This window comes from Halictus rubicundus, unplaced genomic scaffold (assembly GCF_050948215.1).
Source record: "Halictus rubicundus isolate RS-2024b unplaced genomic scaffold, iyHalRubi1_principal scaffold0071, whole genome shotgun sequence".
NCBI classification, from domain to species: domain Eukaryota; kingdom Metazoa; phylum Arthropoda; class Insecta; order Hymenoptera; family Halictidae; genus Halictus; species Halictus rubicundus.
The window spans coordinates 445,316-457,511 of NW_027488612.1; the positions used below are offsets into that span (position 1 = coordinate 445,316).

General features: G+C 38.6%; 1 long non-coding RNA gene across 1 annotated transcript; it reads right to left on the reverse strand.

Moving 5' to 3' along the window:
* Positions 1 to 10,540: 10,540 nt before the first annotated feature.
* Positions 10,541 to 11,034, reverse strand: LOC143363608 (uncharacterized). The gene is made up of 3 exons (XR_013083856.1): positions 10,947 to 11,034; positions 10,720 to 10,878; positions 10,541 to 10,629 (listed from the first exon to the last, which is right to left on the reverse strand). It is a non-coding gene; the product is annotated as an uncharacterized LOC143363608 (long non-coding RNA).
* Between the last annotated feature and the right edge of the window lie 1,162 nt (positions 11,035 to 12,196).

Below are 12,196 nucleotides of genomic sequence, written 5' to 3' on the forward strand. Positions count from 1 at the left end.
CCTGAAGAACTGATGGTGACTGTTTCACCCATAGAAGACGAATCACGCGTTATAGGTCAGGGCCCACAAGCCGTTGTCACATCTGGAGGTCTCTCTCTTGCAGACGCGGAGCTTGAGTTTCTCCGTCGAGAAAGAGACCTAGCCACACGTGAGATTGAGCTTTTAAGAAGAGAACTTGATGTTGCACGAACGATGTTACCGCGTTCAGAAGATGAAGTTCGAGTTCGGACAACACGGACGAGGGTTAAAAAATGGCAGGAGCTGAAAGAACTGGTAGGCGAATTGGATGGAAACGTTTTGGAATTCCATCGCTGGGAGAAGCAAATGCAAAAATTATTCGAGTAGCCGGTGAATGCAGGTAGGTTCAAAACTGCGTCCTATCTCATAAAAATCATAATCCGTCCTACCTGGGACGTAACAATGGTAATAAAGTTTGATTTTGAGTTAGATAAAAAAATACTATGCCACTAGCATGTGACCGACGTGTTGGTCAAAGTGTTAAAGAGAAATAAAATCATAATATATTAGACACACACACACACACACACACACACACACACACACACACACACACACACACACACACACACACACACACACACACACACACACACACACACACACACACACACACACTCCTCCTCCTACTCCTACTCCTCCTTCCCTAAGCAGCGGACCCCCTCTTCCGGTCGCTCACCATTCATCCCAATCCTCCATTTGCACCTTCCCTCCATTCCTCCACCCTCCTCATCCACTTCTCCCCTCCCCCTCATCATCCAGCACTTCCCCATCTTTTCCTGCCCACCTCCTTCCTCATCCAGCCTCATACATTCCTCCCATACATGCTCCCATGTCTCACTTATCGATCCACACACTCTACATTTTCTCTCTTCCTCATCCATCCAATATTTTCCCTCTTTCATACCATTTCCTAACCTAAACTTTGCCACCCTCTGCCATCTACTCTCCCACCACCCTTTCTTTAAGTAGCCCGACAGACCCTCCCCCTTTACCATCCCATACCACTTATTATATCTTGATTTCTTTATCTTTTCCCACCTTTCCTCCCTCTGCCTTTCCTTCTCTCTTTTTACCAGTTCCCCACTTACCTCCTCTCTCCTATCCTCCATCATTTCCTCCATCTCCTGTATTGTCCACCCCCTATCCTCAAAGAAATCCCGTCTTTCCTTCTCCCGTCCTTCTCTTACTACTCCCCTCCTTTCCCTCCCTCTCATCTCTTCCCAACACAATCTCGCTAATTCCCCTCGTTTGCCCTCTCTTAACTTCTTTTCATACCCCCATGCCCTCAACCCCGCCCTGCCCCTCATTAACTCTTTCTGCAATTCTTCCCTAACCATGTACCCTTGCGTACACTTTTCTACTTCTAACACCCACTTTAGGTATCTCTCCTGCATCCTTTCCTTACCCTCCCTTTCCCTCCACCCCCATATTTCTACTCCATAACTCATCACCGGCCACACTAATTTATCGAAAAGCCAAATCCTCCTAGCCCAGTCCTTTCCAAACCTCCTCTTCCCTATTCCTCACACTTGTCACATCACTGCCGCCCCTTCCTTATCCTTTCCGCCGCTTGCTCTTCCTGACCCCCATCCCTCTTTATTACATATCCTAGATACCTATACCGACTGACCTCCTCTAGTGCCTTACCTTTCCACCTTCACGCACCTTCTTCCACCTTCCCCATCCCCTCCTACACCTCATTATCTTTGACTTTTCTGCGTTTAGCTGCAGCCTTTTCTTATCCATACAGCGCTCTAGCACCCCTATCATCCCTTTCATTCCTTCCTCCTCTTCCGCCAGCATCGCTATATCGTCCGCATACGCTAAGGTGTATACTCTTCTTTCTCCCACTTTCACCCCCCCCCCCGAGAGCATCGAATTTAAAAAATTATATTTTGAAGGATTATTTATCCCAGGCTAAACAAACAATGATTAACACGACCGTAGATTTTATAGATTCGTGTTAAAAATGGATGGATCAAACGCAAAACAGTATAGAAGCATTTAGAAAATCTAGAAACGCTTAAACGATTTAAAAGGGAAATAAAGGTCTCTGTATCTTTCGACAAACACACGCGATATTTATTTCGCATTAAAACTCGCAATATATTGATCAATATGTCGACCGAGCGACTCACCGATTTTAATAAACGCGGATACGTCCGGTCAACAGGCAAATAGACCATCCACACGATTATACACAAAACGCGATAAAATAAATGTGTCATTTGTTGCGAACGTGATTTTTATTTTATTTCCCATCTCGTGAAATCCCATGGTCATTTACGGAAGAATTGAGTTTTAATATTGTTTGCTACATTCGCAGATTCATGCTTGACGGTGAATCAAGTCAGGTGTCAAAAACAGAGCGTTGCTCGCGAACTATGGGCAAGGGAGTCAAGTACTGTGGGGGTGTCAATTACTGTGCCTATATTATTTATACTTATCTTTAAAACATAAAGAATATTTAAAAAAGAGATATGTATAACCTAAGTATATATTAGCTGATTTTAATGAGAAAAATTTAACATCTCTTTTTTGATATTCTTCACACTTTAGAAATAAGTGTAATTAATATAGGCACAGTAATTGGCTCCATTACCCCATAAGTTGACATTTCGCCGAGAGGTTATACCCGTTGGAACGAACGTGGAAACTACTTTTGCTCGTGTCGCGCAATTATGAACTCTCTTGAGGAAGTGTATTTCAGTATCGCTTCTCGACACACGTAGCAGAGTTATGAATGGAAACCTTTTTCAATACTTCATTCACCTCTTTAGTTACAGTTACTTACAAGCGTCTCGCGCTGTATCGATCGCGCATGTCGGTTTATTTTGGTCCTTTTACTGGTCGACTTCCAATTAATTATCCAATGCTCGTCGGCGAAATTCGATACGTGAGCTTGCAATACCAAACAATTATACAACTTAACGAGCAGGTGGGTAAAAAGTAAAATACCGACGAGTATAACGCTATACGTGAATTACATGGAAATTCGTATCTGCTCGAGCATTGTGCTTCCTTGAAATGTAAAATGTAAAATGAACTTACATATGGCGAATGCCATGTTCAAGAAACAACCTTTTTCTGCGATTATCTTTGCATCGAATTGAATTGTATAAATACTATGAACGCATACAAACCCGCGGTCTACACATACTATTTTTAACCTCGAAAATCGTATGTGCAAAGCACATCCCATAACGATCTTTTTAACGATTGTTATATAACTCTTCACGAGCTGCGAAGATCACCGACTTTATCAAAACTGATGCAACGAAAAAATCGTGCCTCGCCATTGTACAACAGGATATTTTCGTGCCAACCCACGCGAATCTATCCGTGTTTGTATATTTCAAAAAAGTGTCGAGCGTGTCGAAAAATGATTGGTTTAGCAGATATTTCAATTTACATAATGATAAACGGTCCCAACAAGCTTCGCAATTGTTAATCCAGCTAATTTTCCGAGAACCGGACATCAACTAATGAATTTGTTAGATGAATGGCCATCCAGGAAGGTGATTTCATACCCTTCATCCTACACGCAGGCTAAACAAGTGGCTCGGACGTCGAAACAGAAGATAAGCTCGCCAATGAATAATATCGCAGCTAAATGGGGGCTGGAGAGCAACAGTTTGCCGAGCACGCGGAATCCTGGTCAGAGATATTTGATCTAGGACGGATTAGTTTTTGGAGCAATTGGAAGCCATTCGACTGTCGGCGATCGTGTTCCGGTAAATTGGAACATTCTGGTGGACTTCGCTCGGGGATTCCATGAATTCCGGCGAGAGAGAGAGAGAGAGAGAGAGAGAGAGAGAGAGAGAGAGAGAGAGAGAACTGGAAGAAACCGATGCACCTATTCGAACGAATCTACTCGACGCGCCGGGAACCCTTGGTAGATTCTCCCGTGTGACCTTGGCACCCTTGGAGCAGTCTACCTGGAGGCTTGCACCTTCTGAACGGTTTTACTGCCTGTATCGATAGCGAAAATTCCATGTAATCGGAACGACATTGATCGACGCGGTCGGACGAGCAAATTACAACTCGCAAGCTCGCCAGACCCGTCTCTTGAATCTTCTGGTTTCTCTAAAATTTTCTAATTATACAAGATAATTTCTCAATCATTTCCACTCTTTTATTTCAGAACTTCCTACGGGCAAAAAATAGGAGAAAATATTGCTATAGTCTCTGAATAGTTATAATTCAGTTTCGAACATTACTCCTCCATTATTGTGCAAGAGGACATATTTGAGAATTTATTCGAGAAAAATCAACTAATCGATTTATCCTCTTAACTTAACAATTATTTTGTAATAGTGTGTATAATACCCGAGTATTTTCGGGCTTTTCAGTTAAGAGGTTAAGGGTTGTTCTGATAGAAACGGACTACCTTGTGGTGACTGATTGGAAAAATTCTCGATGTTCTACGGAAATAAATATGGCTGATAAATTAATCGATGTAATTCTGGTATTATTGCAAAGAGTACACTTTGCTGTACATTTAAAACAATCCTTGCAATTCTATAAAAACAAATATGGCCGAAAAACTGATTTCCGTATTACACAGGCTCATCCTTCCCCTTTATTGTGAGCTCTTGAAGAATTGATTTTAATTGGTACATACCTTGTTGATTATTTTAACAACATTGTCGCAATTGTGTATAAAGAAACAAGGTCCAAAAATTTATTTCCGTCCTACATCCGCCGCCGTTTCATCAGACGCGGCGTACCTACCACCTGTTGATTGTTTGAAAAACTATTTCCGCGAGAAATACAGCACGGCAGTGGCTGATAACCAAAGAGAGAGAGAGAGAGAGAAAAATCCTCAAAACGATTAAACGCGTAACAGATTCGCGAAGGAATACGCACGAACCGCGCAACAGGAAACCGCCTTTTCTCTACCGACAGGAAATAGTTCCCAGCGTTCCAAGGACACATTATCACATATTGACATATTCTCAACACATAAATTGACATATTCTCGAAAATTCTCGAAAAATAATCGGCAACCTTCGCCGCGGAGTGCCCGCCATTTTAGCTCGCGTTTCGACTCGTAGTTTATTGCATTTTATGCTGGACCGAGAAAAGGCACGAGATTTTCTTAATTATTCTCTTAGTTATTCTGCAGTCAATGTTTCATGTTTTTAAAATTTTTATTTATCTCTGTCGCGATTATCCAACAGTTGAAACAACTAATCTATAACCTTAAAAATGAGAAACACGAATTTTGCTGTCGGTAAAATAATTTCTTTTAAGGTATTAATAGTATTGTTTGTAATTATAGAAAATGATATTAATGTATTGAATGATTTGTGACCGACGTATCCCGAATTAATAATGAATCGAAAATGAATTACGGGAGGCAAAAAATTCTAGCATAACAACTTCTTGGGGTACTAAAGGAAGCGATACTTCCTATTGACTTCGTTTCTCTCAAGTTTCGAGCGTAAAATAATTTAAGAAGCCAGAAGACTTTACTGAATTCACCGCGGTAGAAAATTCGAGAGTTAATACTATAGACGGTAAGGTTTCATAAACTTCTGTTTTGCAGACGCCGGATTAATCGTACTGTGTTCTACTTGCTTCAATATCCAACAAACAAGAGAGGTTGGCAGGTCAGGATACTGGTCGATACATTCGAAGTGGCCCTAAAAGTCCTTCAAAAATCCCTACTGTCTCAAAATCTTTGTCGGTGACAAATAAACAATATTATTTATTCGACCAATTTTTAACGTATCCAATTTTTGTAAACGAATCGCTGCTATTTCGTTGCACATCAAAAACTTGTACATTTACTCGAGTAAATACTTACTTGGGTAAGCTAATTTTATTTTTCTGAATTTCTCTTAATTTTCGAAATACGTTAAAAAATGTTGCAATTGAAGCGTTAACAGCTCCACTCTGAAAATCTAACTGTCTTTGAATATTTCATACACATGATTAAACGTTTATAAGATTCCAACGGTGCGGATAAATTTTGAACAATTACGATAGAGATCTTTTCGATAGTCACAAAGAGAATACGGCATTCGACGAACGGGAAACGAATTAATGACGGATAACGAATAAACGAATGAATAATTTGACACGAATAATGGGAAAGACTAAAATTTTACTTATTCTTCGTTATTGCGAATAAACTTTAATAATTCAAATTTATTTTTAAATTATTTTAAATTACCTTCGAATTGTTCGACTAACACCGAACTTTGATACATAGGCAGGCAAGCGAAATCCAGTTACAATCCGAATCGCGCTAATCACGAAAGCATTGTCTGTTGATAGTACAGCGTTCCAATGAAAGGCTCGAAGAGAGCAAACTACGTGTTTTAGATCTTCGTTGGGTTCCGTAACGAGGAACCTTTAACTTACGATCCGAATGATTTGAGAGAAATAAAATGTGATTTGTGATAGAGCTAACTGATTTATTACTGTTACCACTGCGATTCTCGGAAAAGAGGAAGAGGGCTCGACGGATTGCCGTGTATATTGACGGGGCTCTCTCCCCTCGCCGCGCACCCCGAACTACTCGGTCCGCCCGAAGTGTGCGGAGAGAGAGAGAGAGAGAGAGAGAGAGAGAGAGAGAGGAACCGCGACGACGGCCGAGTCCTCAATACAAACAAAGTTCGGCAGTCGCTAATTTGCCGTGTGTGCGTGCGGACGCACAGCGGCACCGAACAGCTGATTGCTCGAACACTACGCGATTGTTGTTAAAAGACGAAACTATGCTGAATGTAGTCCGCGGACTGTTCCAGGTGCAAGCCGCAGTAGGTGTAGGATATCAAAGGGCGGGCTGCAATGTGCGGGGCGAATTCAGAGAGTCCCAGTTACATAATTAAAGACCACCAGGATGGCGCGCTCGGTGCACCAACAAACAGCGAAACTATGTGTAGCAATCGGGGTTAGTAATTTATGAAGCTGCAATTAGCGTCGAGAAGACAAATGGAAATGCAGATTCAGAGTTGGGCGAGATTGCATGTCGCAATTAACGCGGGCCGGAAATCACCGCGCATAATTTTGCGTAAGGAGAGTTACACACTTAATTAAAATATGCTTAATTGTAATCCTTATTGGGCCCGCCGTGAAATATGAAACAAGAAGCGGATCGCGTGTAATTGAATGCGCCTCGTATTCGAGCGACGGAATCGTCGAGCCAACGGAATGACTATACAATACCCTACGGGAATAATTATTCCCCTCTGTAAAGCAAATTTTTCGAGCGGAAATGAAAATTCGAATTTTTACCGCTAATTGAGAAAGCCCGTCACGTGCGCGATTTCAACGGGAATGTCTACATATGTCGGGTATACAAAAAAAGAACTTCTTCATCCCATTCTTCCGTTTGTTTCAAACGCCAATGCAATTCGATGAATAAACATGTACCTCCCGGAGCATGTGAAAAATCCCTCGGCGAAATAGTCAATCGAAATTTTCTTGTGAGGTTTAAAGCAAACGCGAAGTATGCAACAAACAATTTGATTATTTTTTAAATTATTTCTTAATCTATTTAATAATCGTTAGAATAATCATTGTGAGAATACGATAGAATTTCGTGGCTTGATTTTCGAGAAATATTGTAATCGAATACCGTTGTCTGGCCCTCCGGAATTTTAATTAAAAATTCCGTAAAATTAACAGAGCTATGGCACGCGATCAGTTCATGCTCCTACAATACATGGCACGACACGTAGAACGTGAAACTCGTTGTTTGGGACAATTCTAATTTCTTAAAATCTCTATTAACAGTTAGAATTTCTAACAACGATGATACTATTAAAATAAATTGTTTCATGGGATTTTCCGAAAAAATTACTTTCTCTCGGAACGTTCACGATTCACAGGTTCAATTCACTGTTACAAAGGCAATCATGAAAAATATCACGTCACTTTGAATTGTCACTTTCAGAGAGACACAAGACGTAAAAAATGATGCTTTTATATCGACAATAACTATATCTTCCTGTCGAAGCAATTTTCTTTCGTTACGTCAACGGTATGACGAATCGCCCTAAAAGTTTCAATAGAATCGGTCGCACGGACTCCGGGAAAGCATTTCCGAAAGATCAGCAAAGGGTCTAGGTGGATAAGACAGGTCTAGCGGCCCCGGCGGGAATTTTATTGGTATTGTGTGGAAAACCATCATTTTAGGTTGAAAAACAATCCCCTAAAATTTTAAGTCGCTAACCCTTCATTTAAGGGTGATATGAGGGTAAACACCCTCAACTTCCTTCATATCATATATTTTTTTCATAATTGTAATGAAATTATTAAGACTAGAAAAAAATTATTTAATTTTTAATTTTTTTTTAGGCGTGGGGGTAGCAAGCAACCCTTCGAGTGACCACTTCCAAAAAATTCAAGAACAATGTTCTGTTACCTATCTAATACGTACAAAATTTTCAAGATCGTCGGATTGGTGGAACATAGTTAAATATTGAAAAACAAATGAAATTACGCCATTATAATAGTATAATGTGTAGTGCAGTGTTTCTTACGACTAATTATTAATTAATAATTCTTATCAGGAGATTATGTCCCTCCTTGATCAATTATTCGCATCGTATTATATTCTATTCCTGTCTTCGCGAATTTGCAATATAAATAGACATTATGTAGGTGTAAAAGAAAAGTTTAGGAATCATAATATAGATTTATTCAATCTTCGTCACTATTTTCCTCAATTACTGGTACAGTATGTGTCGTATCAAATATATTGGTTACTATCTCCGCTGGTTTTACAATTTTCGATTTAAATCGCCCATGAGATGAATAGTTAATAATGGTAGCGACATGGGAGCAGCAACCTACTGTTCTGTTGCCATTAGCACAGTCGCATGTATATCGTGTAATTCCGGTATAACTAATCGCATGTGGTACATATTCAATGTAGCATTGATAATTTTTGCGATTAATATGCCTCGAATGAACTTTCACCCGTATAATATTTTTAGTTTCCTTTAAATATTCCATATTTAAAATATCATCATTCCTCATTAACTCCGCTAGATAGCATACTGCCTGGGTTAATTGAGGTACCTGTACATAATATTACATAAGTAGCATATAGTTTTATATGTGATAATGTTATACATATGCAAGAAAGTATGTTACCTGTGAATAAGATTTTCAAATCTTTCTCAGTCATTTCTGGAAAATCCATTACAACGTTGGCAGTCATTCGTGTAAATGGTTTTCTACGGCGATTTAATTTTTTTCCTTCTACTAGTTCCTGAAGCGTGTTTGTTTTTATCCGTTGATTCTTCATATAATCAATAATTAAATCTATTTCTGGATCTGTATCTAATCTTTTACCAAATTCATTGTGTAGAAAGGATGCTATTCGACACAATGATTTAAGACATGGTAGAAGTTTTTTGTCCATTTTGTGGTGTAATAAACGATATTTCTGTGCAATATCGCCATGGACAGCTTCAACAATCCATCTTATTTTTGTTACGAAGCGTGATGAATTTGCTTCTGCTGTTATCAATTGTGCTCGATTTCCTTTACAAGCTGGCATTAAAACATTATATCCTCTATTTTTCATATGCTCGACAACATCTCGAAAACCACGGTCCACAACGCAAAAATCATTGGGTTGTAAAAGTGAACTTATTCCGTTAGGATCTACTAATAAGATTTTCATGATTGACGCATCATTCATGGTACCATTAAATGGTCCTGCCGTGTCAATAATATATCCATTTGTTGTGCAAATTGTAAACGGTTTACATAATGATGTTTTCTTCTGTCCAGAATATGATTTCCTTTGATATACATTATTTTTTCTTTTCTCGTGTCTAACATATGTTCCATAAAAAATGACTACTAATTCAGAATCTTTTATTTCAAAAAGTTTCCTTGGTGCGTACGCTGTTTCATTTAAAATGAGATCGGCTCTGGATTTTGCATTTATTCCGAAGTGATTTCCCAAAACATCCTTTTCAAATGCGTTAATTATTTGATGGAAATATCCTGACACTTGTTGTTCATGTTGCAGACCGAATATATTTTTAATAATTACTTTAGAACTGCCACTTCTAAGTTTAAATAAAAATATAATTAATGCTTGTTTCACAGTCGAGCGCGATGCAGCGGGTGTTTGTGATTTTGGGTTCAAGACCGAGCGAGTGTTGGGGACTTTTAAGTGGAAGTCGCAGAGAAACCGAAGGAGTCTAAGACCTCGTACAGACCTGAACATTTCGACGAACATTGCGCCGAACAGCGAACGAAACGCAAAGTCGACATTCATTTCGATGCGATTTTGCGTTTCGGACGCTATTCGGCGCGATGTTCGGCGCGATGTTCGGCGCAATGTTCGTCGAAATGTTCAGGTCTGTACGAGCCTTAAGAGTGCCACGCTGAGAATCGTAGCCAGAGTATCTTAGAATCAATAATAAATACATATTATCGTTAATCAAATCTACCACCAATAAATAGTACTATCCCTACTTTACAATACCGTAATTTCATTTGTTCTTCAATATTTAACTATGTTCCACCAATCCGACGATCTTGAAACTTTTGTACGTATTAGATAGGTAACAGAACATTGTTCTTGAATTTTTTGGAAGTGGTCACTCGAAGGGTTGCTTGCTACCCCCACGCCTAAAAAAAAATTAAAAATTTGTAAGGAATTTAAACAGACGTAAAACATTAAATCATTTATTAACAACACGTCTTTCTCCGGTGTCCGACCTGACGAGACTGCTCGTCCTTTTATCGTCTCGTTCGTTTTTCGTTTTTCGACGTTCGTTTTATCAATAATTTGAACATATGAGTATTTGCATGAACAATATATAATGTCTCTTTCTTTTATGTGGCGTTTTGTGGGTGAATAAACCAAATTGGGTTTCACTATAAATAGAGATGATATTTATTAAACAATAATTAAACAATATTTATAATATTTACAGATCCATTACCTATAAATAGAGAAACGGCATTTACGGCCTATTCTTCCCTATATTTCTTACTAATAGTATTTAATACTTTTCCGTCTCAATCTCTCTCTTATCCTCGTGCACGTGTTTCTCGTCTCCTCTGTAATCTAACCTACCTACCCGTCCCGCGACAAACTTCAAGAGGGTTTGTAAAGTAGTATCCGTACTACTTTATATCTCCCCACCGCGGAAAGAGTTTTTCTTTGGCTACAAAATCCTTCAACAAGTCTGCTAGTATTCCTCATGATTTTCTTCATCATCGTCGTTGATGCTTTCTGGTATTGGAATGAGCTTCGTAATGTGAAAAATGTTTGATTCTTCTTTCTTGTGCCCTGTATTAATTCTGTAAATGGAGTTGGATAATTTTTCTTTTATTTCAAAAGGTCCGATTTTTAGTTCATCTAATTTCTTTCTGTTTAATCTATGTCCATTTTCTACGTATACTCGATCTCCAACGTTGAATTCCATTTTTTTTCTATTTTTATCGAATAATGTTTTGTTGTAATTATGCGATTTAATGGTTCTGTCTAAAGCAAGCTTTCTGTCTTGGTATAAGTTGTTTTTTATTTCTTGATGGAGTTCTTCGGGTACAATTGTTGTGTTTTTTCCTTGCATTAAATATATCGGTGCAAAACCTGTTATTGTATGTTCCGTTTCATTGTATTTCCTTGTGCATTCTTGTGCTATTGTTGTCCATGCCCGGTTTCTTGTTTGTTCGTTAATTTTGCATCTTATTTTGTTGACTAAAGTTTGGTTTAGTCTTTCATTGAGGCCATTAGAAAATGGTGAGTTAACTGCCGTGAATATTATTGGAATATTTTTCTCTTTTAAGAATGTTTTAAATTCTTTTGAATTTATTCCTGGATATTGATCCGACAAGATTATACCAATTTCGTTATTATCTGTGACCATCTTGATTAGTTTTATAAAATCGTTTGCGTTCTGTGTCTTGGATGTTAGAATATATCCATATCTCGTAAAATGGTCCACCAAAAGGTGTAGATATTTTTTTGTTGATCTGGATCCGCCGAATCCTCCGATTGTGTCAATTGACATAATCTCGAATGGCTCTTTTGCAGGTCCTAAATGTGACATTAATCCATTTTTCCTTTGTCCTCTAGATTTGTTTTTTATACATAATATTTTTATACACAATTTTTACAAATGTGTTTTATATTTTCTGTTAATTTTTTTGCTGTATAATATGGTGTAATTTTATTTTCCATTTGTTT